The sequence below is a fragment of the Scyliorhinus torazame genome, chromosome 14 (genome assembly GCF_047496885.1).
Source record: "Scyliorhinus torazame isolate Kashiwa2021f chromosome 14, sScyTor2.1, whole genome shotgun sequence".
NCBI lineage: Eukaryota > Metazoa > Chordata > Chondrichthyes > Carcharhiniformes > Scyliorhinidae > Scyliorhinus > Scyliorhinus torazame.
The window spans coordinates 197,877,018-197,904,512 of record NC_092720.1 but is presented as its reverse complement, the minus strand read 5'-3'; the positions used below and the strand labels follow the sequence as shown (position 1 = coordinate 197,904,512).

The window sequence follows — 27,495 nt, the reverse complement described above, 5'->3', positions numbered from 1 at the left end:
ACAGTCTGCGACATTGACATACTTCAGTACACTTACAAACAGAAAATTCTGTTCACACCCCAGAGACGCAGGCACCCTTCCTCAATACTCGATACACATATCCCGGATGCACACACACCTCGACACATACAGCCCGGAAGCACACATATAATCTGGATATACACCCCCGACACAGCCCCGGCACACACACATGCATAAAACCTGGCATGCACACGCATCACAGACAGACTAAAAACCCCCCCACTCTCCGACACGGATGTGAGGAAAAGCCTTTTTACCCAGAGGGTGATGGGAGTTTGAAACTCGCTGTCTGAAATGGGGCGGGGGGGGGGGGGGTAGAGGCAGAGAACCTCAGAACATTGAGGAAGTATTTAAATACGTACTTGGGATCCCAAGGCTATGGGACAAGTGCTGGGAAATGGCATTAGAATGGTTGTTTTTGGCCGGTGCTGGCTAGATGGGCCGAAGGGGCTTTTGTGTGCTGCATTACGCAATGACTCCATCTATTTCTTTCTTTAATACACTCCGTGACTTGTTTCGCTACAGCCTGCAGTGGTAGAGAATTCTACAGGTTTACCATCTTTTGTGTAAAGAGATTTCCCCTCATCTCAATCCTAAATCATCTACCTAGTTTCACGAGACGGTGTCCCAGGTTCTAGATTCCCTAACCAGGGAAAACACCCTCCCAGCAGCTAGTCTGTCCAGCCGTTAGAATTTTATACGTTTCAACCGGGGTTGGAGTCTCCGGCCGCCCAGCCGCGTGCTTCTCAGCAGTACACCGTTCGCTGGCAGCAGGATTCACTGCTCCCGCTGCTCGTCAATGGGCTTTCCCATTTACCGGGAAACCCGTGGGCCGGGTAGCACTGCCAGCAGAAGACGTGAATCGCAACAGTTGGAGAATTCCAGCCCAGATCTCCTCTAATCCTTCTAAATGCCAGTGAATACGGGCACAGTTGAACCAATCTCTCTTCATAAGACAGTCCTGCCAACCCCAGTGTCAGCCTAGTGAACCTCTGCTGCATTGCCTCAATAGCAAGTATATCCTTTCTTCTCTCAGTCGGCCCAAACAGACGCCAGAGTGTGGCAACTAGGGGCTTTTATTAATGTAAACCTAATTGTTACGATAAAGATTATTATTAATTGTTTGCTGCATTTTCATTGACTGGTGTACAAGGCCACACAGATCCCTTTGTACATCCACAGCCTGGACTGATGGGGAGCCTTACTCACCTGTATAGGTTCATTATCTCGCCACTGCTCTCCCCCTTACACTGTAAACCAGCTACTGCTGTCAATGTAAATACATAGACACCGGCATCGGGCGAAGCATACAGGAGTGTAGTATTAATCAGATCAGTCCACGAGAGGGTCATTTGGGAGTCTGGCGACAGTGGGGGAGAAGCTGTTTTTGAATCTATTCGTGTTTGTTCTCAGACTTTTGTATCTCCTGCCCGATGGAAAAAGTTGGAAGAGTGAGTAAGCCGGGTGGGAGGGGTCTTTGATTATGCTGTCCGCTTTCCCCAGGTAGCGGGAGGTGTAGATCGAAAATCCCCTAGTCGGCACATTATGGCGCCTGTTCAGATTCACTGAGGGAGAATTCAGAACGTCCAATCACCTAACAAGCACGTCCTTTGGAGTTAACCGGGGCACCCGGAGGAAACCCAAGCAGATACAGGGAGAACCGTGCAGACTCCACACAGACAGTGAGCCAAACCGGGAATGAACCTGTGTCCCTGGTGCTGTGTAGCAATAGTGCTACTGTACCGAATTAGATATACCTCTTGGGGCTAAAGGGATATGGGGGAAGGTGGGATGAAAGTATTGAACTTGATGATCAGCCATGATTATAACAAATGGGTGGCAGCGCAGACAGAAAGGGCCTCTTCCTGCTTCTATTTTGTATCTGTCTACTGAACCTGTGGAGTTTTCGAATCACCATGATTTAACTGACTGGCAGGGAAACAAACTGAGTGGAACAACTCCCTCTGCAGGAATCGAATAAGTTTCTATTTTTGATTTGTAAATCAGGGGAGAGCGCGAACGCAGTCCCCCACTACCACAAATTTTGCAGTCGAGTATCCCGCATTTGGGGACATCGCAGGCGTCAGCACACCCGAAGTGCAATGGGCTAGCCTCGTCCTGGGCGAACCTTTTTTTCCCAAAAGATATACTTTATTCATAAAATCTATCATAAACATTACAGAACATTTCGAATTGTCTTGACTGTACATTTCCATCAGAGTTACACATTCCCTTGACTTTCTTCCATTCAAGTTTGATAACCTTACACACATATCGCTCTTTACGTAACAATTCCTTCTTAAACATTTCCATTGTCATGTTTCTTTTATACATTGGAGTGTTAATGACCCAGACCGAGGGGGGTTTACACTGTTACCCACCCCTCGGTGTACATTTGCTGGTAAGACCTTGAGTGCGTCCCTCAGCACGTAGTCCTGGACCTTGGAATGTGCCAGTCTGCAACACTCGGTCGAGGACAGCTTGTTGCACTGGAAGATCAGCAAGTTTCGGGCAGACCAAAGAGCGTCTTTCACCGAGTTGATGACCTTCCAGCAGCAGTTGATGTTTGTCTCGGTGTGTGTCCGTGGAAACAGTCCGTAGAGCAAGAGTCCTGTGTCACAGAGCTGCTCGGGACAAATACCACTGCATCTCTCTCCAGACCTTCTTTGCAAAGGCACATTCCACAAGGAGGTGGGTGACATTTTTCCCTCCCTTATCCAGAGGTTTGTACATAGTGTTCCTTCGGACACGGTCCATCTTGGATCTCCAGATGAATTTGATGATGGCCCAGGTGACTGCTGTGGCGTAGGGTCGGGTAATGGGCCAGACCTGCTCTACGTGCAGGAACACCGAGAGTGCCTCACACCTGATGACCAGGGTTTTGCCCGCAATGGAGAGGGAGTGTTGCTCCCACCCGCCCAGTTTCTGTCTTACCTTGGCGATGCGCTCCTCCCAGTTTTTGGTGCACGGCCCAGCAGCTCCGAACCATATCCCCAGCACCTTCAGGTAATCTGACCTGACAGTGAAGGGACAAAGGACCGGTCGGCCCAGTTCCCAAAGAACATGGCGTCGCTCTTGCCGCGGTTTACCTTGGCTCCCGAGGCCAGTTCAAACTGGTCGCAGGCATTCAAGAGCCTGCGTACAGACGCAGGATCCGAGCAGAAGACGGCGACATCGTCCATATACAGGGAGGCTTTAACTTGCACTCCTCCACTGCCTGGGATCGTCACTCCTCTTATACCCGGATCCCTCCTGATGGACTCGGCAAAAGGTTCTATGCAGCACACAAACAGGGCCGAGGAGAGAGGGCAGCCCTGCCTGACTCCAGATTTGATCTGGAACTTTTCTGATTCCCACCCATTGATTGAGACTGCGCTATCGATGTTTGTGTAGAGCAGTTTGATCCAATTGCGAATTCCCTCCCCAAACCCCATTTTGGAAAGCACATCCATCATGTAGGTGTGCGATATTCTGTCAAAAGCCTTCTCCTGGTCAAGGCTGATGAGGCAGGTGTCCACCCTCCTGTCCTGCACGTAGGCGATCGTTACCCTGAGTAGCACGAGGCTATCAGAGATCTTCCTGCCGGTTACAGCACAGGTCTGGTCAGGGTGGATCACCGACTCCAGAGCAGACCTGACCCGATTGGCGATGAGCTTGGCTAGAATTTTATAATCCACATTCAACAGTGAAATGGGTCGCCAATTTCGAATTTCTTCCCTTTCCCCCTTCTGCTTGTAGATGAGGGTGATGATGTCTTTCTTCATGGACTCTGACATGCTGCCTTCCAGGAGCATACTCTCGTACACTTCCAGCAGGTCTGGGCCCATCCAGTCCCACAGAGCCGAATACAACTCAGCCAGTAAGCCGTCGCTTCCGGGGATTTTACTCGTCTCAAAACGACCTGACGACCTTTGTCAGCTCTTCCAGAGTTAGCGGTTTGTCCAGGTTTTCCCGCTCGCTGTCGCCCAAGACCTCCGTGATAGACGACAGGAAGGTCTGAGAAACAGTGTTATCTGTTGGCTCCAGGTCATACAGTCCAGCATAAAAGGATTTGCTGATCCTCAGGATGTCAGACTGCGATGAATTTACAGAGCCATCTTCTTCCTTTAGGCTGCTGATCACAGAGGTCTCTCTGTGCACCTTTTGGAAGAAGAAGCGTGAGCACTTTTCATCCTGCTCCACGGAGCGGACTCTAGAACGGAAGATAACCTTGGAGGCCTCCGCGGTGTAGAGTGAGGCTTGCTGGCTCTTCACCTCTTGGAGATCCTCCTTAACATCAACCCCCATCGACTGCAGCTGGAGCAAATTCTGCATACATTTTTGGAGCCTGGACATGGCCCCTCGTCTCACTCTCACCTTTTGAATGCCTTTGAGGATGAAAAACCTTTTGATGTTCCCCTTGATTGCTTCCCACCAGAGATGTGGAGACTCAAGAGGGGTTTCACGGTTCTCCAACCTTTGTAATCCCGTTTAAGTTCCTCGAGGTTCTCTGGAGTCAACAGTTTTACATTCAGCTTCCATGTCCCCCTGCCCGCCCCCTGGTTTTCCTGCAGGTGGCAGTCGGCCAGTAGGAGGCAGTGGTCAGAGATGAACACCGGCTTAACGACGGTGGACCTGAACGTGAAAGCACGGGACATAAAGAAGAAGTCTATCCTGGAGCGGACAGACCCGTCTGGCCGTGACCATGCGTATCTACGCTGCGCTCCGTCTGCAGGGTTGCTGAAGACGTCGAGCAGCTTGGCGTCTTTTACCGTTTCCATCAGGAGTCTGGACGTAGCGTCTAGTTTGCTGTTGGCTCTGCTGGATCGTCCAGCCGCATCAATGATGCAGTTCAAGTCACCGCCCAGGATGACCAGCTTGGAGGTGGCCAACAGCAGCGGGAGTCGCTGAAGGACTGCCGGCCGCTCACTCTTTATGGCCGGAGCGTACACGTTAATGAGTCTGAGAGGGACGTTTGTGTATTTAACGTCTGCCAGAAGGGGCCGTCCACCCACTACCTCCTTAACGTCGGAGATGGTGAAGTTGCCTCCCCGTAGCAGAGTACCCAGGCCTGAGGAACGACAGTCGTTTCCTCCTCACCAGGTGGATAGCCCGTGGGACCATCAGCGCCTGTAGTTGCTGAGGTGAGGAATTCCGCACTCCTGCAGGAACAGTGGGTCGGCTTTCACGTTTGCTAAGTAGCCGAGTGTGGCTACACACCGCGAAGTATCTTAAATGCTTCGCACATTAATCAATGCAATTGACTTCCGGTTACGGCGATGCTCAGCTAAGCCGCACGTTTCGGCGGCTCCAGCTCTGACGGACTTTCGGGCTCTTTGAGAGCCCCAACGGGAAATTTTCGCGACGAACCCCGGTGTGGGGTGAAGCAACAGTGAGTCCCCCCCAGTGTGAAAGAAAAAGATCGGCGGTGGTGGCCAGATCATGGAGGATCCTCGAGGGCAGCGGCAGAGGAAAGAAAGAAACAAGATGGCGTCGGAGGGAGCCCAGGCGACATGGGGACCGGACCAGGAAGAATTTCTAAGACCGTGTGTGGAGGTGTTAAAAAAGGAGGTGCTGGCCCCGATGTTACAGGCAATCGAGGGGCTTAAAGAGACACCAAAGGCCCAGGAGATAGAGCTCCATGTGGTGGAGCAGAAGGTAACTGATAACGAGGACGCGATCCTGGGCCTAGCGGTCAAAATGCAGACGCACGAGGCGCTTCATAAGAAGTGCATCGAAAGAATTGAAATCCTGGAAAATAGATCAAGGAGAAAGAACCTCCGGATCCTGGGTCTCCCCAAGGGAGTGGAAGGAGCTGACGACGGGGCCTATGCGAGCGCGATGCTACGTTCGCTAATGGGAGCTGAGGCCCCCTCGGGCCCCTTGGAAGTGGAAGGGGCTCACCGGGTCACTGCGAGGAGACCAAAGGCTGGAGAACCACCAAGGGCGATGGTCGTGCGATTTCACCGCTTCAATGACAGAGAGGTTGTTTTGAGCTGGGCCAAGGTGGTACGGAGTAGCAGATGGGAGAATGCGGTGATACGAGTGTATCAGGACTGGAGCGCGGAGGTGTCGAGAAGGAGGGTGAGTTTCAATTGAGCCAAGGAGGGGCTGCATAAGAAGAAAGTAATGTTCGGGATGTTGCAGCCGGCGCGATTATGGGTCTTCGTAAGGGGGAGACAATTGAATGTCAACATGCAACGGCTATTGGGGGTGATAATGATGCCCCCTGCAGAGGGGGAGGCAGAGATAGTGGCGGCAATGGATGCAGAGAAGGCATTTGATAGGGTAGAGTGGGAGTATCTATGGGAGGTGCTGAGGAGGTTCGGGGAGGGGTGTGTCAGCTGGGTTAAACTTCTCTATGGGGCCCTAATGGCAAGTGTAGTCTCAAATCAGAAAGATCGGAGTATTTTCGGCTCCAGGAAATGGAGAGGGTGGTTAGAAGGGGAGAGGAACACAGAGTGTCACTCTACGCAGATGACCTACTGGTGTATGTGGCGGATCCAGTGGGTGGGGGGGGGGGGGGGGGGGGGGGGGGGGGAATGACAGAGGTTCTGCAGATTTTGAGGGAGTTTGGAGATTTCTCGGGATATAAGCTTAACATGGGAAAGAGTGAGCTTTTCGTAATACACCCTGGGGACCAGAGTAGAGGGATAGATGGCCTGCCGCTAAGGAGAGTGGAAAGAAACTTCCGATACCTGGGGATTCAGATAGCCAGGAGCTGGGGGACCTTACACAAACTCAATCTGACTCGGCTGGTGGAGCAAATGGAAGAGGATTTCAAAAGGTGGGATATGCAGCCGCTGTCACTGGCGGGCAGAGTGCAGGCGAAGATGATGGTCCTCCCGAAGTTCCTATTTGTGTTTCAATGTCTCCCCATATTGATCACTAAGGCCTTTTTCAAGAAAATAGATAGGAGCATCATGAGCTTTGTGAACAGGGAAGGCCCCGAGGGTAAGGAGGGGGTTCCTGCAACGTAGCAGGGACAGAGGGGGACTGGCTTTGCCGAATTTGGGCGACTATTCCTGGGCCGCCAATGTGGCGATGATCCATAAGTGGATGATAGAGGGAGAGGGGGCGGCGTGGAAAAGGCTGGAGATGGCGTCCTGTAAAAGAACGAGCTTAAAAGCGCTGGTGACGGTGCCACTACCGCTCTCCCCGAAAAGGTTTACCGCGAACCCAGTGGTGGCAGCAACATTAAGTATCTGGGGGCCATGGAGGTGACAGAAGGGTGTGTTGGGAGCCTCGGTGTGGTCCCCGATCTGGAACAACCATAGGTTTGCCCCAGGGAGGTTGGACGGAGGGTTCCAGAGCTGGCACCGGGCAGGAATTAGGAGAGTGGGAGACGGATTTATAGATGGGACGTTTACGAGCGCTAGAGGAAAAGTATGAGCTGCCTCCAGGGAATATCTTCAGGTATATGCAGGCGAGGGCGTTCACCAGCCAACAGGTGAGGGAATTTCCGCTGCTCCCGACACAGGGGAGCCAGGATAGAGTGCTTTCAGGGGTGTGAGTCAGGAGGGCAGTGTCCGAAATATACCAGGAGATGAGAGAAGAGGGGGAGGAGCTGGTAGAAGAGCTGAAAGGAAAAAGGGAAGAAAAGCTCGGGGAGGAGAGTTTGTGGGCTGATGCCCTAAGCAGGGTAAATTCCTTTTCCTCGTGTGCCAGGCTTAGCCTGATCCAATTTAATGTGCTACATAGAGCACATATAACGGGAGCGAGGATGAGCAGGTTCTTCGGAGTAGAGGACAGATGCGGGAGGAGCGGGGTAAGCCCGGCGAACCACACACAAGTTTTGGGCGTGTCCGGCACTGGAGGTGTATTGGAGGGGAGTGGCGGGACTGAGCTCGAAGGTGGTGAAGGTCTGGGTCAAGCCAAGCTGGGGGTTAGCTATATTTGAGGTAGCGGATGAGCCAGGAGTGCAGGAGGCGAAAGAGGCCGATATTGTGGCCTTTGCGTCCCTGGTAGCCCGGCGAAGGATTTTACTCATGCGGAAGGAAGCGAAACCCCCCCGGCGTGGAGGCCTGGATAAACGATATGGCAGGGTTCATAAAACTGGAGCGGATGAAGTTTGCGCTGAGGGGATCGGCTCAGGGGTTCTCCAGGTGGTGGCAACCGTTCCTCGACTATCCAGCGGAATGTTAGGGGGGAAAATAGATAGCCAGCAGCAGCAGCCCTGGAGAGGGAGGGGGGGGGGGGGATTGTTTTTGTTCAAGATGGGGTGGAGAGGCGGGGGGGGGGGGGGGAAAGAGCACTATTGTGTTATTTTGTTAGTCCACTATTTTATTTAAACAATGTTATCTATTAGTTATCATGTTACCGTTTTTGTTGATTTGTAAGGAGGAAAAATTGTGTTTGAAAACTTTAATAAAACATATATTTTTTAAAAAATAGATGCAATTTTAAACCCCATTTTAAAAAGGTAGATTTACCAGTCTGAGTCCAGAGTCTATGCAGTTGGGTGTTCCAGCTGTTGAATGTTCCCCAGCATGCCGGTGGTGCTCGCAAACTGTTGCACAGTTGCAGGGCTGAGAAAGCTGTCCTGGTCCGCACTGGGCCCGCGAACTCGACGGGGATGCATTGGGGGGGGGGGGGGGCGGCATAGTGTAGCCCTGGCATCCGTCGTGCCATTCAGTGAGTGTTGGGGTTGCAGGCCGGTTTTCACCTGGGTGGTTGCTGCTTGTTAATTTCTGGAGTTGGGTCTGTGACCTTATCTTTAATGTCGGGCGTTTGGTGTCCGTTGGTCATATTGCTGTTCCCATCCACCAGAGGTTGATGATCTCGGCGTGCTTTATTTCCTTCCCTGTCCTCAGTGCCGTATGCAGCAGTGCTAACCACTGTAACCCGTGCCACCCCCTAAAATGCTGCAAATGTTGATTCTTCAACATTATTAACTAAAGCTGACTGTGAAAGTTTCTATAAGTATGTAAAGAGGCACATGGAACAAAGAAATAGCTGACGAACTCAATTCGTACTTTGCTCTGTCATAGATTCATAGGATTCACAGTGCAGAAGGAGGCCATTCGGCCCATCGAGTCTGCACCGGCTCTTAGGAAAGAGCACCCTACCCAAGCCCACACCACCCTATCCCCATAACCCAGTAACCCCACCCAACACTAAGGGCAATTTTGGACACTAAGGGCAATTTAACATGGCCAATCCACCTAACCTGCACATCTTTGGACTGTGGGAGGAAACCGGAGCACCCGGAGGAAACCCACGCACACAGGGGGAGAACGTGCAGACTCCGCACAGGCAGTGACCCAGCCGGGAATCGAACCTGGGACCCTGGAGCTGTGAAGCAATTGCGCTAACCGCTATGCTACCGTGCTGCCCAAAGAAGGGCAAGGAAGGCATGAACAATGTACTGGAAGTTCTGAGAAGCATAAGTTTTAGTGAGGAACTTTGAAGGAAATTAGTAGGATTAAAGAAATGGTTTTGGGGAAATGAATGGGATTGACAAATCCCCAAGGCCTGATAATCTTCATCCCAGAGTATTTGAGGAAGTGGCCCCAGAAATGGTAGATCCATTGGTGGTCATTTTCCAAACTTTTGTACTCTGAAATGGTTCCTACAGATTGGAGGGGAGCGAATTCAAAAAGGGACGGAGAGAGAAAACAGGGAACTATAGACCAGTGAGCCTAACGTCAGTAGGAGGAAAGTTGCTGGAGTCCATTATCAAGGATTTCATAGCACAGCATTTGGAAAGCAGTGGTGCAATCAGACAAAGTCAGCAAGGATTTACAAAAGGGAAAGCATGCTTGACAAATCTAGTAGAATTCTTTGAAGATGTGACCAGTAGTGTTGACCAGAGAGAATCGGTGAATGTGGTTTATTTAGACTTTCAGAAGGCTTTCAACATGGTCTCACATAGCAGATTAATATGTAAAGTTTAAAGCACATGGGATTACAGGTGGTGTCTCATGACGGATAAAAAAAAACTGGTTAGCAGTCAGAAAGTAAAAAGATGGAATAAATGGGTCTTTTTCTTTTTTTTTTTAAATAATATTTTATTAAGGTATTTGAAAATTTTTATGACAGTAACAAAAACAATGACATCAACATGGTAAAATAAACATTCCCCCCCCTCAGCCCAAACGTCACACACCTCACCCATACAACAGTCCCCCCCCCCCCCCCCCGCCTTCCCCCCCCCTTCTTTCCCCCCCCCCCCCACCCAGCAGATGTGGTCATGCTACAGGAGACGCACCTGAAACTGGCAGATCAGGTCAGATTACGTAAAGGATGGGTGGGACAGGTATGTCATTCGGGTTTGGATGCGAAAAATAGAGGGGTGGCTATATTAGTGGGGAAACGGGTAGTGTTTGAGGCGAGGACCATAGTAGCGGACAGTGGGGGTAGATACGTGATGGTGAGTGGCAGATTACAAGGGGAAGCGGTGGTTCTGGTGAACGTATATGCCCCGAACTGGGATGATGCAAACTTCATGAAGCATATGAAGGCAGCACGGTAGCATAGTGGATAGCACAATTGCTTCACAGCTCCAGGGTCCCAGGTTCGATTCCGGCTTGGGTCACTGTCTGTGCAGAGTCTGCACGTTCTCCCCGTGTGCACGTGGGTTTCCTCCGGGTGCTCCGGTTTCCTCCCACAGTCCAAAGATGTGCAGGTTAGGTGGATTGGCCATGATAAATTGCCCTTGGTGTCCAAAATTGCCCTTAGTGTTGGGTGGGGTTGCTGGGTTATGGGGATAGTGTGGGGGTGTGGACCTTGGGTAGGGTGCTCTTTCCAAGAGCCGGTGCAGACTCGATGGGCCGAATGGCCTCCTTCTGCACTGTAAATTCTATGATGATTCTGTGCTGGGGCATATCCCGGACCTGGAGGCGGGAAAGTTGGTAATGGGGGGGAAGATTTCAATACGGTGCAGGATCCAGGACTGGACCAGTCCAGGTCTAGGACCGGCAGCGGCCAAGGTGCTTAAGGACTTCATGGAGCAGATGGGAGGAGTAGACCCCTGGAGATTCACTAGGCCCAGGAGCAGGGAGTTTTCCTTCTTCTCCCATGTCCACAAGGTGTATTCTCGGATAGACTCCTTTGTCCTGGGAAGGGCACTGATCCCGAAGGTGACAGGGACGGAGTATTCGGCCATAGCCATCTCGGACCATTGGGTAGATCTGGTAGTAGGAGGGGAAATGGAACGGCACCCACTCAGGAGATTAGATATGGGACTGTTGGCGGATGAGGGGGTGTGTATAAGGGTGAGGGGATGTATCGAAAGGTACCTTGAGATTAACGATGGAGAGGTTCAGGTGGGAGAGGTCTGGGAGGCACTGAAGGCGGTGGTCAGAGGGGAAGTTCCCGCGCCAGAAAGGTGATGGCGGGAAGATAGGCGCAAGGTAGATGGGAGTTCCCCACATGGGGGGTCAGGGAGTGAGCGGGAGAAGCCGGGGTCAGTTGAAGTCAGCTGACTTGCAGAAGTAATATGGGGGGAGCAATCACGGGGATCTGGTGGGGGGGGGGGGGGGGGGGGGGGGGGCGGGGGAGGATAACTGGGTTGCTGCTGCGGAAATCAAAGAGTAACTGGCTAAAGAAAGGGTGGTCGGGGCTGGAATGCGCCACCTGGGGAACGAGTGGGAGCGCGGAATCGGGACGTGGGACTGGCCTAGAGAGGGTGATGGCTAGTCGACACGGGAAGGGGGCAGGTAGCCCCCCAGTGCGGCTGATCACGTGGAACGTGAGAGGCCTAAATGGACCGATTAAAAGGGCCCGAGTATTCACGCCCTTGAAAGGACTGAGGGCAGACATGGCTATGCTCCAGGAGACGCACCTGAAGGTGGTGGACCAAGTTAGGCTAAGGAAAGGATGGGTGGGACAGGTGTTCCATTCAGGGCTGGATGCAAAGAATAGAGGGTGGCCATACTGGTGGGGAAACGGGTATCATTCGAAGCAAGGAGCATTGTAGCAGATAGTGGAGGCAGATATGTGATGGTGAGTGGCAGGCTGGAGGGAATGGAGGTCGTGTTGGTTAACATGTATGCCCCGAATTGGGATGATGCGGGATTCATGAAGCGGATGCTGGGACGTATACCGGACATGGAGGTAGGAAACTTGATAATGGGGGGGGTCCACCATGCTGGACCCAGGGTTAGATAGATCCAGATCTAAGACCGGAAGAAGGCCGGCAGCGGCCAAGGTGCTTAAGGGGTTTATGGACCAAATGCGGGGAGTGGATCCATGGCGATTTGTTAGACCGAAGGCCAGGGAGTTCTCCTTCTTCTTCCCCCATGTTCATAAGGTGTACTCCCGGATAGATTTTTTTGTTTTGGGAAGGCCATTGATCTCGAGGGTGGAAGAAACTGAGTATTCAGCCATAGCTATCTCGGATCATGCCCCACATTGGGTGGACCTGGAACTAGGAGAGGAGAGGGAGCAGCATGCACTCTGGTAATTAGATGTGGGATTGTTGGCGGATGAGGGAGTCTGTGGAAGGGTTCAGGGATGTATCGAGAGATACCTGGAGGCCAATGACGACGGGAGGTCCGAGTGGGAGTGGTATGGGAAGCACTAAAGGCGGTGGTCAGAGGAGAGCTGATCTCCATCAGGGCCCACAAAGGGAGAACAGAGGCCAAGGAAAGGGAAAGATTACTGGGGGAGATCTTAAGGGTGGACAAAGAATATGCGGAGACCCCGGAGGAGGGACTGTACAGGGAGAGACGACGACTCCAGACGGAGTTCAATCTTCTGACCACCAGGAGGGCGGAGGTGCTGTGGAGGATGGCACAGGGGATGAGATATGAATATGGGGAAAAGGCTAGTCGCCTGTTGGCCCATCAGCTGCGAAAGAGGACAGCGGCGAGGGAGATAGGGGGAATTAGAGACGAAAAGGGAGCTACGGAAAGCAGGGAAGATAAACGAGGTGTTTAAGACCTTTTACGAAAGACTTTATAGGTCCCAACCCCCGGAGGGAAAAGAGGGGATGCAGCAGTTTCTGGACCAACTAAGGTTCCCGAGGGTGGAGGAGCAGGAGGTGGAAGGCCTGGGGGCACCAATTGGGGTGGACGAGGTTACCAAGGGGCTGGGGAACATGCAGGCAGGGAAGGCCCCGGGACCAGATGGGTTCCCGGTGGAATTTTATAGAAAATGTGGACTTGCTGGCCCCACTGTTGGTGAGGACTTTTAACGAGGCCAGGGAAGGAGGGACTCGACCCCCGACAATGTCGGAGGCGACGATATCGCTAATTTTGAAGCGGGATAAAGATCCGCTGCAGTGCGGGTCCTATAGGTCTATTTCACTATTAAATGTGGACGCCAAATTGCTAGCAAAGGGGCTGGCATCGAGGATAGAGGACCATGTCCCGGGGGTGGTGCACGTAGACCAGACAGGATTCGTAAAGGGGAGACAACTAAATGTCAACGTGCGACGGCTCTTAGGGGCGATAATGATGCCCCCAGTAGAGGGGGAGGCAGAGATAGTGGCAGCAATGGGTGCAGAGAAGGCATTTGACAGGGTGGAGTGGGAGTATCTATGGGAGGTGCGGAGGAGGTTCGGGGACAGGTTTGTTAGCTGGGTCAAACTCCTCTATGGGGCCCCAACGGCAAGTGTGGTCACGGGTCGGCAAAGATCGGAGTATTTCCGACTATACAGGGGAACAAGACAGGGATGCCCGCTATCTCCATTACTGTTCGCGTTGGCAATTGAACCACTGGCCATGGCGCTGAGAGACTCCAGAAAATGAAGAGGGGTGATTAGAGGGGGAGAAGAACACCGAGTGTCACTCTACGCGGATGACCTACTGTTGTATGTGACAGACCCAGTGGGAGGGATGACAGAGGTCATGCAGATATTGAGGGAGTTCGGAGATTTCTCGGGATATAGGCTTAACATGGGGAAGAGTGAACTTTTCGTGATACACCCTGGGGACCAGAGTAGAGGGATAGAGGGCCTGCCTTTAAAGAAAGTGGAAAGGAACTTTCGATACCTGGGGATTCAGATACCCAGGAGCTGGGGAACCTTGCACAGACTTAATCTGACACGATTGGTAGAACAAATGGAAGAGGACTTCAAGAGGTGGGACATGCAGCCGCTGTCACTGGCAGGCAGAGTGCAGGCAATTAAGATGATGGTCCTCCCGAGGTTCCTATTTGTATTCCAATGTCTCCCTATACTGATCACTAAGGCCTTCTTTAAAAAAATAGACAGGACCATCACAAGCTTCGTGGGGGCAGGGAAAGTTCCGAGGGTAAGGAGGGGATTCTTACAACGTAGCAGAGACAGGGGGACTGGCGCTGCCGAATTTGGGCGACTACTACTGGGCCGCCAATGTGGCGATGATCCGTAAATGGATGATAGAGGGAGAGGGAGCGGCGTGGAAAAGACTAGAGAGAAAGTCCTGTAAAGGGACGAGTCTAGAGGCACTGGTGACGGCACCACTACCATTCTCACCAAAAAAATTTACCACGAACCCAGTGGTGGCAGCAACATTAAATATCTGGGGGCAATGGAGGCGACAGAGGGGTGTGCTGGGAGCCCTGGTGGGGTCCCCAATTAGGAACAACCATAGGTTTGCCCCAGGGAGGATGGATGGAGGATTCCAGAGCTGGCACCAGTTGGGAATTAGGAGGGTGGGAGATTTATTTAGACGGGGAGTTTGCGAGTTGGAGGAAAAGTATAAGCTGCCCCGGGGAAATTTCTTTAGGTAGATGTAGATGAGGGCGTTCAGAAGACAACAGGTGATGAAATTTCCATTGCTCCCGACACAGGAGATCCAGGATAGAATGCTCTCGGAGGTGTGGGTCGGGGAGGGCAAGGTGTCAGAGATATACCGAGAGAGGAGAGAAGAGGGGGAGGAGCTGGTGGGCAAACTAAAAGGAAAGTGGGAAGAAGAGCTCAGGGAGGAGATAGAGGAGGGTCTGTGGGCTGATGCCCTAAGCAGGGTAAATTCCTCTTCCTCATGTGCCAGGCTTAGCCTGATTCAATTTAAGGTGCTACATAGAGCACACATAACAGGAGCAAGGTTGAGCAGGTTCTTCGGAGTGGAGGACAAGTGTGGGAGGTGCGGCGGAAGCCCGGCAAACCACACACATATGTTTTGGTTGTGCCCGGCACTGGAGGGGTATTGGAGGGGAGTGACGGGAGTGACTTCGAAGGTGGTGAAGGTCCGGTCAAACCAGGCTGGGGGTTAGCTTTATTTGGAGTTGCGGATGAGCCGGGAGTGCAGGAGGCAAAAGAGGCCGATGTCGTGGCCTTTGCGTCCCTAGTAGCCCGGCGTAGGATTCTACTCATGTGGAAGGAAGCGAAACCCCCCGGACTGGAGGCCTGGATAAACGATATGGCAGGGTTCATAAAACTGGAGTGGATGAAGTTTGCGCTGAGGGGATCGGCTCAGGGGTTCTCCAGGCGGTGGCAACCGTTCTTCGCCTATCTAGCGGAACATTAGGGGAAAATAGATAGCCAGCATCCCAGAAGGGGGGGGGGGGAATTGTTTTTGTTCTAGATGGGGTGGAGAGGTTGGGGAAGCACTATTTTGTGTTATTTTGTTAGTTCACTATTTTATTTAAACAATGTTATCTATTAGTTATCATGTTACCGTTTTTGTTGATTTGTAAGGAGGAAAAATTGTGTTTGAAAACTTTAAAAAAATATATACTTTTAAAAAATTAATAGATGCAATTTTAAACCCCATTTTAAAAAGGTAGATTTACCAGTCTGAGTCCAGAGTCTATGCAGTTGGGTGTTCCAGATGTTGAATGTTCCCCAGCATGCCGGTGGTGCTCGCAAACTGTTGCACAGTTTCAGGGCTGAGAAAGCTGTCCTGGTCCACACTGGGCCCGTGAACTCGACGGGGATGCATTGGGGTGGGGGGGGGGGGGGGTTAGTGTAGCCCTGGCGTCCGTCGTGGCATTCAGTGGGTGTTGGAGTTGCAGGCCGGTTTTCGCCTGGGTTGTTGCTGCTTGTTAATTTCTGGAGTTGGTCTGTGACCTTATTTTTAATGTCCGGCGTCCGTTGGTCATATTGCTGTTCCCATCCACCAGAGGTTGATGATCTCGGTGTGCTTTATTTCCTTCCCTGTCTGTGGTCTGGGGGGTCTGTGCATCCCATTCTACATTGGTACTTTGCCTCTTTATTTGAGGTCGATTCTGGTCTTGTTTTCCCTCACCGGAGGAGGTTTCGGCACTAAGCCAGCTGGCTGAAAGGTGCCGCTGTTTGCATTCCCCATCGGGGGTTCCTTCAGTTCAATTTGGTTTCCTCTTTCATTTGTCCCTGTTCACCGTTTCCCAGGGCCCTTGATTCTTCAGCCTCTTCCGTTGATTCTTCCTCGTCAGATGAGGTTGAGTTGTCAGGTTGAGCTGGGGCCTCCACTTTTTGTTGAAGGCCCTTCAGTTGATCTTCAGCATTCTGTGCTGTGGTGTCTTTGTCGATGGAGGGGGCATGAACCTCCTCTGTGGTCGCCTTTTTGACTCCGCCGCTGATGATTTGTGCGTACGTTGCCCCGCGTTTTGGGCAGGCCCTGTAAAGATGGCTGGCCTCCCCACACAGGTTACAGCACTTGTCTTCCTTGCAGTCCTTTGTCATGTGTCCCTCCTGCCTGCAGTTTTTGCAGAAGGAGACATTGCAGTTGGCGTCAACATGCCCTGTTTTGCCACAGGTGCAGCATACTTGTGGCTGTCCCTCGTAGTAGAGATGGCCTCGATTTCCTCCAATGGCGAAACTGGAGGGGGGATGCAGGATGGTTCCGTCGTCACCTGTTCTCAGAGTCACCTTGACCTGGTGCTCACTTGTCCAGATGCCAAAGGTGTCCTTCACTTGCACGCTGTTACTTTTCAGCTCGACGTACCTGGCCAGGAACGTGAGCACATCAGACACAGGGACGTGGGGGTTGTACATGTGCACTGTAACAACCCGGTTTTGCTGCGACGGTAGCGTAAACAGAGGCTCCGCAGTCAGCATAGACAGGGGGCTCTGGTTACCTTTTTCCTTGAACAAGTTCAAGAATTTGATGCAAGCTGCGACACTCTTGAAGGTGACATCAAAAAAACCATTGTTGGGGAGGTTTTGCAAGCAGATGATATCTGCTCCTTGAAACCCACAGCATTCAAACAGCACACGCTTCACAAAGAAATTGCGGTCCACAGGTGACTCCCCTTCAGACTTCTTCACTGTGACTCGTACAGTGTTTCGCATTCGGCAGCCTGGTGGGCTGGATGCAGCTGCAGCCATAGCTCAAATGTTGAGTCTGAACTGTATCGGCGTTAGGCCTAAACCAGAGGCTTAGACCAGCATGAAGATCCACCAATAGCAGCAGAGCTCTAAACGTTTCCTCTTCCAACAACTTTAATCGCTCAGTGTTCTCCAATCCACGATCACCATCACACTCCTTTCAGCGAAAAAATCTTCATTTCACCCCTGCAAGGTAAGCATGCCTGGAAACTCTCGCACTCTCCCAGCCCACACCACACATCACATCTTACACTCACACTTACTGTATTTACACCGCCAAACTGTCCCTTTACTTACAATTATCTCTACCGATTCAGACTAGTTCTGTTGTATTAATTTGAAAATTGTCGAATATACCTCTTCAGTAAGAAAAACATTGATAAAAAAGCCTGAATTTGCATATTGCCCTTAAAAGGAAGTGAACCGCCCCTGAACCAATCTGTCCGTCAAACGAGGGACTGTTTTACGGAAAGAAAACTTTCTCTGTCTAACTTTGTTCAGCAAGGAAAGATTTAACCTTTCTAACACTGGGATAGAGAGAGATTGATGAGGAGGTTTTTGGAGTCACAAAGATGTTGATTGTTGTCTCAAAGAGAATGTTTTAGGGTCATGAGGAGGTTATTGAGAGGCATCTTTGGAGGTTTGTTTGGGGGGGGGGGCAGATTAATGTTCATGGGGACACAATTCCCCCCACCCCCCCACACACGCACACACACACACACACACACACACATACCACCGAAACATGCACACCAGACACACACACTCCTATAATTTTTTTTTTAATTTAGAGGACCCAATTCATTTTTTTTCTAATTAAGGGGCAATTTAGCGTGGCCAATCCACCTCGCCTGTACATCTTTGGGTTGTGGGGGTGAGGCCCATACAACCACGTGGAAAATGCGCAAAGTTCACATGGACCGTGACCCGGGCTCGGGATCAAACTCGAGTCTTCGATGCCGTGAGGCAACAGTGCTAAGCACATGCACGACCATGCCACACCCATCTGGCACACACACACACCACCGACACACATACATAACCCCCACACGCATCCCGACACACACATACCCGACACGAACACACACACCCAACACGCACACAAACCCCAATACATACAATAACCCAACTCATACACACACCTCTGACACACACACCCCCCGACACAGAGTTAACTTTTCTGAAACTGGGATAGAAAGAAATTGATGAGGATGTTTTGAGGGTCACAAAGAGGTTGATTGTAATAACAAGTAAGCACCAATTTTTTATAATCCAGGTTAACATAGTCCAAAACCATTTAAACAGACTTGCTATAATTTTAATTGCTGTTTTAACTGTTTCTTTAAATTTTAAGCCTACATCTATCAAATTGTTTCCCAAATTACTGCTAGTTGCGGTTTTGTTTTGTAACGCGTTTCCTATCTTAACTTGTCCTTTCTCGGGGTCCCATTGAGTATCATTAGTTTTCCCCGAATACTGTCTAAAAATCTTCAATCTATCTGATAGGTTGTATGTATCCCAGGCTGCTTGTAAGTGCTCCCCACATTTTACTGAACATGTTGTTCCTGTCGCTCTTTCTTGATTTTAACATACTGCTGTTGAATGAATGAAATGAAATGAAAGGAAAATGAAAATTGCTTATTGTCACAAGTAGGCTTCAATGAAGTTACTGTGAAAAGCCCCTAGTCGCTACATTCCGGCGCCTGTTCGGGGAGGCTGGTACGGGAATTGAACCGTGCTGCTGGCCTGCCTTGGTCTGCTTTAAAAGGATCTCCTGGATGTCCTGAAAATTAACGATTTCTTCTGTTATACTTAAACATTTGTTTATTCTTATTTTTATTATGTGTTCTGTGTGATTCAATCTGGTATCTATTTTTCCATATCCCATATCCCATTACCTGATTTCCCTAATTAGCCATACTGATATTCCCAAACTAATTGCGGTAATCCCCATTAACATTGTTGCCTCCCATTTTAACCAATCTAGCTTACTCCCAGTCCTAGCTTCTTCCATTCCTTCTGCAAATTTGATCCTCATTTTCCTCTTGATTGTAGTCCTTTTTCTCCTTCTAAACAAATGGGTCTGTATCATTCTCTCTAGCTGAAAAATCAAACGAACAGGTCAAGGTTGGAGAGGGCCCTATTTCTTTAAGTTGTGTCTTTCTATTCTTGTTTGGATATTCCAGAAGTGCCCTCTCCAGGACTTCCATTGCCACCATTTCTTTCTTTTTTCTTTCTTAAATGACTTCTTTTTTCTGACCATTTATGTACATCATTCAATTAAGGCTGGTTAACCCTCCTTCTTCTATCATTGCACACCTGAGTGAGATTCGAAGAATCTCAAAGTCCTCCTCTTTCGCTCGCTCAGTGGGAGGGGGTGTGGACCTAGGTAGGGTGCTCTTTGGGAGAGTCAGTGCAGGCTTGATGGGCCAAAAGGCTTTCTGCACTGTAGGGTTCTGTGATTCCACGCTGTTTTGAAAGTGGTGGACCATTGAAAATAAAAGCAAAATGCTGCAAAACCCGGGTCCTCGGCGCCGTAGGCAGCAGTGCTAACCACTGCACCCCGTGCCACCCCCTAAAATGCTGCAAATGTTGATTCTTCAACATTATTAACTAAAGCTGACTGTGAAAGTTTCTATAAGTATGTAAAGAGGCACATGGAACAAAGAAATATCTGAGGAACTCAATTCGTACTTTGCTCTGTCCTCGCAAGGAAGACATGAACAATGTACTGGAAGTTCTGAGAAGCATAAGTTTTAGTGAGGAACTTTGAAGGAAATTAGTATGAGTAAAGAAATGGTTTTGGGGAAATGAATGGGATTGACAAATCGGCTTAACTTTACAAGGCTGGTGGAGCAAATGGAGGAGGGGTTCAAGAGGTGGGACGCGTTGCCGCTGTCCTTGGCGGGTAGGGTGCAGTCAATCAAAATGACGGTGCTCCCAAGGTTTTTGTTCCTGTTCCAGTGCCTCCCTGTGTTTATCCCGAATACTTTTTTCAGGCGGGTTAACAGGACTTTAATGGGGTTTGTGTGGGCGCGAGGGACTCCGAGGGTGAGAAGGGTGTTCCTGGAGCAGAGTAGAGATAGGGGGGGCTGGCGCTGCCCAACCTCTGTGGGTACTACTGGGCCGCCAATGCGACAATGGTGCGCAAGTGGGTGATGGAGGGGGAGGGGGCTGCATGGACGAGGCTGGAGACGGCGTCCTGTGTGGGTATGAGCCTGGGGGCGCTGGCAGCGGCGCCGCTGCCGCCCCCTCCAAGGAGGTATACCACGAGCCCGGTGGTGGTGGCGGCCCTCAAAATATGGGGGCAGTGGAGGCGGCATAGGGGGGAAGTTGGGGCCTCGGGGTGGACCCCATTACGGGGGAACCACCGGTTCGCCCCAGGAAGAACAGGTGGAGGGTTTTCGGGGTGGCACAGGGCAGGGATACGAAAGTTGGGGGACCTGTTTGTGGACGGGAAGTTCGCGAGCTTGGGTGAGCTGGAGGAGAAGTACGGGCTCCCCCCGGGGAACACCTTCAGGTACTTACAGGTAAGGGCGTTTGCCAGACGGCAGGTTGTGGAATTCCCGCGGCTACTGCCACACGCAGTACAGGACAGGGTGCTCTCGTGGGGGTGGGTGGGAGTGGGGAAGATCTCGGAAACTTACCAGGTGATGCAGGAGGAGGAGGAGGCCCCGGTGGTGGAGTTGAAAGGTAAGTGGGAGAAGGCGTTGGGAGAGGAGATCGAAGAGGGGACGTGGGCAGATGCCCTAGGGAGGGTGAATTCTTCCTCTTTGTGCGCGAGGCTCAGCCTCACACAGTTTAAGGTGCTGCACAGGGCACACATGACCGGGACAAGGATGAGCCGGTTCTTTGGGGGTGAGGACAGGTGTGTTAGGTGCTCAGGGAGCCCAGCAAATCACATCCATATGTTCTGGGCATGCCCAGCGCTGGAGGAATTTTGGAAGGGCGTAGCGAGGATGGTGTCGAGGGTGGTAGGATCCAGGGTCAGACCGGGCTGGGGGCTCGCAATATTTGGGGTGGCATAGGAGCCGGGAGTGCAGGAGGCGAAAGAGGCCGGAAATTCTGGCCTTTGCGTCCCTGGTAGCCTGGCGAAGGATTCTCCTTCAGTGGAAAGATGCGAGGCCCCCAAGCGTGGAATCCTGGATCAGCGATATGGCAGGGTTCATTAAATTGGAGAGGGTGAAATTCGCCTTGAGAGGGTCGGTACAAGGGTTCTTTAGGCAGTGGCAACCGTTCTTAGACTTTCTGGCAGAGCGATAGACATTGGTCAATGGCAGCAGCAGCTCGGGGGGGGGGGGGGGGGGGGGGGGGGGGTTAACTTTATTTTTGTTTATGTTATTTACACTGGAGGGTCTGAGGGGGTGTATACACCTGTTGTGTTAAGTCGGGGTGTTAATGTTAATTTATAATTTAGGTACAGTGGGGGAGGGGTTTGGGGGGTTGTTTTTTTAGATTGTGTTTTGTACTTAACCCTGTTGGGTTCTTTTTTCTTTCTCATTTTGTTATTGATATTTTATGAAAACCTTTAATAAAATTTTTTTTTTTTTTTAAATGTCACTATCGTCCCTGCTTCCACCACCTCCTCCAGCAGCGAGTTCCAGGCACCCACTACCCTCTGTGGAAAAGACTTGCCTCGTACATCTACTCTAAACCTTGCCCCTCGCACCTTAAACCTATGCCCCCGAGTAATTGACCCCGCTACCATGGGGAAAAGCCTCTGACTATTTGTCTATGCCCCTTATAATTTTGTAGACCTCTATCATGTCGCCCCTCAACCTCCGTCGTTCCAGTGAGAACAAACCGAGTTTATTCAACCGCTCCTCATACCTAATGCCCTCCATACCAGGCATCATCTGGTAAATCTCTTCTACACCCTCTCTAAAGCCTCCACATCCTTCTGGTAGTGTGGCGACCAGAATTGAACACTATACTCCAAATGTGGCCTAACTAAGGTTCTGTACAGCTGCAACATGACTTGCCAATTCTTATACTCAATGCCCCGGCCACTGAAGGCAAATATGGCGTATGCTTTCTTGACTACCTTCTCTGCCTGTGTTGCCCCTTTCAGTGACCTGTGGACCTGTACACCTAGATCTGTCTGACATTCAATACTCTTGAGGGTTCTACCATTCACTGTATATTCCCTAGCTGCATTAAACCTTCCAAAATGCATTCCCTCACATTTGTCCGGATTAATCTCCATCTGCCATCTCTCCGCCCAAGTCTCCACGGAGACTTAATATAATATTAAAACAGGTTCCTTTTTTTTTGTTATAAATATAGAGAACCCAATTGTTTTTTCCAAATAAGGGGCAATTTAGTGTCGCTAATCCACCAAACCTGCACATCTTTGGGTTGTGGGGGTGAAACCCGCACTGACACTGGGAGAATGTGCAAACTCCACACAGACAGTAACCCAGGGCGGGGATCGAACACAGATCCTCAGCGCTGTCGTGTTGGGTGTTCCGATACACAAACGATCCAACACGGTTGTAGATGGTTCAACTCTGTTTTTTTATTCTGTGCAATGATAACTATTAACTTCTGGCTGTGGTTCGTACTTCACCAGCTAACCTGTGGACCCAGCCCTAGCACTTTCTTAGTGAGGCACTCAGCACATGGTGCATGTCTGAGTGGCACGCTGTGAGCTCTGTGCTCTGAGCTACCTCCTGGTCGAATGAGCGGGAACTGTGGTGTTCCCTGTTTTGTAGTGCGTGTGCTCTCACTGGTGATTGGCTGTGATGTTGCGTGTGTGTTGATTGGTCCGTCGACCTGTCCATCAGTGTGTGTGTGTGATTGCACCATGATATGTTAATGTGGATATCATGACAAGCGCCATAGACAGCAGTGCTAACCACTGCGCCACCTCCGACCTCACCACCTCAACCTTGCACCTCTCTGGAGGCATACTCATATACTGCCCCTCTTACCCTTCGCAACTGCCCTACCGCCTTACCCGTGGTTACCAACTCAAATTTCATTTGCAGCCTCTGCCGCTCCTTTAACAGCCCTTCCTCCGGGATCTCTACATATCTCCGGTCCACCTGCAACATTTCCTCCACTAGCCTTTCTATCTCACCCGCTCAGCCTCTTCCCAATGGGTCCGCATCGAAACCAACTCCCCCCTGGCAACTGCTTTCAGTGCCTCCCAGGCCGTACCTGCCGAAATCTCCACGTCCCAGCCAATAACGTCTTATCTGCCACGACAAAATCTATTCGTGAGTACACCTTGTGCACATGGGAGTAAAACTAAAATTCTTTCGCCCTCGGCGTCCCAAATCTCCACGGGTCCACCCCACCCACCCACCACCCCCCCCACCCACCCACCACCCCCCCCACCCACCCACCCACCCCCCCCCCCCCCCCACCCACCCCCCGTTTGCTGCATGAACCAGAGGAGCTCTTTAGCTGCAGGCAACACCCTCCCCGACCTCGAGCTCGACTGGTCCAGTCTCGGATCCAAGATTGTATTAAAGTTCCCCCCCCCCCCCCGCATATTTAGTCGCTGAGAGTCCAGCTCCGGAATATTCCCCAGCACCCGCCTCATAAATTCCACGTCATCCCAGTTTGGGGCATGGATGCTGACCAACACCACCAGCATCCCCTCCAGTTTCTCACTTACGAGCGGGAGTCAGCAAATGTGTGAGCGCTCACTCCATGGTCGCCTCCAGAAGTCCCCTCTCTCTGTGTTTCTGCACGAACATGTTGAAAGTGACAGCAGGCATATTGACTGCACAGCAAGATCCCAGAATCAGAAATCGTGATCACGATAGAAAAATGTCCAAGTCGCCAGCGGAAAGTATTAATTAACTCCCTCATTCCCACGTTTCAAGTTTAAGACTTATAGTTCATGACCTTCAAACTTACTTTTCAATCTGTGAGCTATTTTAATGGCCACTGCTGCTGAGTTTTTAAAAAATATTTTCATTCAGATGAGGACGGACATAACAACATACAATCATTGGGGGAGGGGTGTGGGGGGGGGAGTGTGTGGGAGATGAGTGTGTGTGTGAGGGGGAGTATGTGTGGGGGGGGAGAGTATGGGGGTGTGTGGGGGGGAGTGTGTGTGTGTGTGGGGGGAGTGTGTGTGTGGGGGGGCGTGTGTGTGGGGGGGAGAGTGTGGAGAGGGTGTGGGGGGGAATGTGTGGGGGGGAGTGTGTGTGTGTGGGGTGTGTGTGTGGGGGTGGAGTGTGTGTGGGGGGAGTGTGTGGCGGTGTGTGGGGGGGAGTGTGTGGGGGGGAGTGTGTGTGTGGGGAGAGAGTGTGGGGGAGAGTGTGTGGGTGGGGGTGTGTGTGTGGGGGGAGTATGTGTGGGGGGGGTGTGTGGGGGGGAGTGTGTGGGGGGAGTGAGTGTGTGGGGGGTAGTGTGTGTGTGTGTGGGGGGAGTGTGTGTGGGGGGGAGTGTGTGGGGGGGAGTGAGTGTGTGTGTGGGGCGGTATGTGGGGGGGGAGTGTGTGTGTGGGGGGGAGTGTGGGTGAGTGTGTGTGGAGGGGGAGTGTGTGTGTGGGGGGGAGTATGTGTGGGGGAGCAGTGTGGGGGGGGAGTGTGTGTGTGTGGGGGGGAGTGTGTGTGTGGGGGGAGTGTGTGGGGGGGAGTGTGTGGGGGGAGTGAGTGTGTGGGGGGTAGTGTGTGTGTGTGGGGGGAGTGTGTGTGGGGGGGGAGTGTGTGGGGGGGAGTGAGTGTGTGTGTGGGGCGGTATGTGGGGGGGAGTGTGTGTGTGGGGGGGGAGTGTGGGTGAGTGTGTGTGGAGGGGGAGTGTGTGTGTGGGGGGGAGTATGTGTGGGGGAGCAGTGTGGGGGGGGAGTGTGTGTGTGTGGGGGGGGCGTGTGTGTGGGGGGGAGAGTGTGGAGAGGGTGTGGGGGGGAATGTGTGGGGGGAGTGTGTGTGTGTGGGGTGTGTGTGTGGGGGTGGAGTGTGTGTGGGGGGAGTGTGTGGCGGTGTGTGGGGGGGGAGTGTGTGGGGGGGAGTGTGTGTGTGATGGGAGAGTGTGGGGGGAGTGTGTGGGGGGAGTGAGTGTGTGGGGGGTAGTGTGTGTGTGTGGGGGGAGTGTGTGTGGGGGGGGAGTGTGTGGGGGGGAGTGAGTGTGTGTGTGGGGCGGTATGTGGGGGGGAGTGTGTGTGTGGGGGGGGAGTGTGTGGGGGGGAGTGAGTGTGTGTGTGGGGCGGTATGTGGGGGGGAGTGTGTGTGTGGGGCGGTATGTGGGGGGGAGTGTGTATGTGTGTGGGGGTAGTGTGTGTGGGGGGAGTGTGTGTGTGGGGGGGAGTGTGTGGGGGGGAGTGTGTGTGTGGGGGGGAGTGTGTGGGGGGGAGTGTGTGTGGGGGGGCGTGTGTGTGGGGGGAGTGTGTGGGTGTGTGGGGCGGTATGTGGGGGGGAGTGTGTGTGTGGGGGGGAGTGTGGGTGAGTGTGTGTGGAGGGGGAGTGTGTGTGTGGGGGGGAGTATGTGTGGGGGAGCAGTGTGGGGGGGAGTGTGTGTGTGTGGGGGGGAGTGTGTGTGTGGGGGGAGTGTGTGGGGGGAGTGTGCGTGTGGGGAGTGTGTGGGGGGAGTATGTGTGGGGGGGAGTGTGTGTGGGGGGAGTGTGTGGGTGTGTGTGTGGGGGGGAGTGTGTGTGTGTGGGGGGTGTGTGTGTGGAGGTGTGTGTGTTGGGGGGAGTGCCTGTGTGTGTGGGGGGGAGTGTGTGTGGGGGGGGGCGTGTGTGTGGGGGGAGTGTGTGGGGGGGAGCGTGTGTGTGTGGGGCGGTATGTGGGGGGGGAGTATGTGTGTGGGGGGGAGTGTGTTTGTGTGTGGGGGAGGAGTGTGTGGGGGGAGTGTGTGTGTAGGTGTGTGTGGGGGGAGTGTGTATGTGTGTGGGGGTAGTGTGTGTGGGGGGAGTGTGTGTGGGGGGGGAGTGTGTGTGTGGGGCAGATATGTGGGGGTGTGTGTGGGGTGAGAGTGTGTGTGTGGGGGGGAGTGTGTGTGTGTGGGCGGGGTGTGGCTGAGTGTGTGTGGGTGGGGTGGATTGTGTGTGGGGGGGCTGAGTGTGTGTGGGTGGGGAGTGTGTGTGGGGGGAGAGTGTGTGTGGGGAGTGAGTGTGTGTGGGGGGGGAGTGTCTGTGTGGGGGAGTGTGTGGGGGAGTGTGTGTGTGGGGGGGAGTGTGTGTGTGTGGGGGGGAGTGTGTGTGTGTGGGGGGGGGGAGTGTGTGGAGGGGAGTGTGTGTGGGGGGCGTGTGTGTGGGGGGAGTGTGTGGGTGTGTGAGTGTGGGGGAGGAGTGGGTGTGTGGGGGGGGGAATATGTGGGGGGGGAGTGTGTGTGTGGGGGTGTGTGTGGGGGAGAGTGTGTTTTTTGGGGGGGAGTGTGTGTGTGGGCGGGGTGTGGGGGCGCTGAGTGTGTGTGGGTGGGGAGTGTGTGTGGGGGGAGAGTGTGTGTGGGGAGTGAGCGTGTGTGTGTGTGTGTGGGGGGGGTTCTCAACTTCGTGACCAAAAACATTTCTCCGGGTGACAACAATGAGCATGTTTGTGACTCCAAACCCTCCTGATCAATCTCTCTCTGCCAGTGTCAGAGAAGTTTCATCTTTCCTCGCCGAACAAAGTGAGACAGAGAAAGTTTTCTTTCCGGAAAGTTGAGCCTGTGATTGTGGCTGAGGGGCGGTTCACTTCCTTTTAAGGGCAATATGCAAATCAGCATAGCGGACATTTTAAGCCATATTTCTCCAACTAGAGAGGAACATTTCAACATTTGTCAGAACAAGACCGAAGATCTAAAGTTACTGGTGAAAGGAAATTGGAAGTAAAGGGACAGTTTGGCGGTGTAAATGCAGTAAGTGTGAGTGAAAGATGTGATGTGTGGTGTGGGCTGGGAGTGTGTACAGTTTTTAAGCATACTTACCTGGCAGGGGTGAAACCATGATCAAAAAGGTGGTTCGCCCAGGACGAGGCTAGCCCATTGCACTTCGGGTGTGCTGACGCCTGCGATGTCCCCAAATGCGGGATACTCGACTGCAAAATTTGTGGTAGTGGGGGACTGCGTTCGCGCTCTCCCCTGGTTTACAAAACAAAAATAGAACTGCTCTTCATACAGTTGCCAGGAGGGCGCTCAACTCTTTCTATACCCATCCATTCTTTTGTATTTGCTCGTTACCTAGTCTTTCCACACAATAATTGCCCACCTCCATTATTTTACTCCCTTCCATTATCAACAATTATTCCTTCTGCTCAGAGTTTATTACTCTGCCTGCAATCCACCCATAACTACAATTTATTTACCCCAGAAAAAATAACCCTCACCCCACGCAATTCTCCCCCTGACATTTTATTTGTGGTCGGCAAATTCAAAACACCGTG

General features: G+C 52.1%; 1 non-coding gene and 1 pseudogene across 1 annotated transcript; one reads left to right on the top strand and one right to left on the bottom strand.

Annotated features, from left to right (window-relative positions):
• Positions 1–2,025: 2,025 nt before the first annotated feature.
• On the bottom strand, positions 2,026–2,173 carry LOC140390907 (U1 spliceosomal RNA; annotated as a pseudogene).
• Positions 2,174–27,032: 24,859 nt separating this feature from the next.
• On the top strand, positions 27,033–27,196 carry LOC140390742 (U1 spliceosomal RNA). Its single transcript, XR_011934799.1, has one exon. It is a non-coding gene; the product is annotated as a U1 spliceosomal RNA (small nuclear RNA).
• Positions 27,197–27,495: the final 299 nt, after the last annotated feature.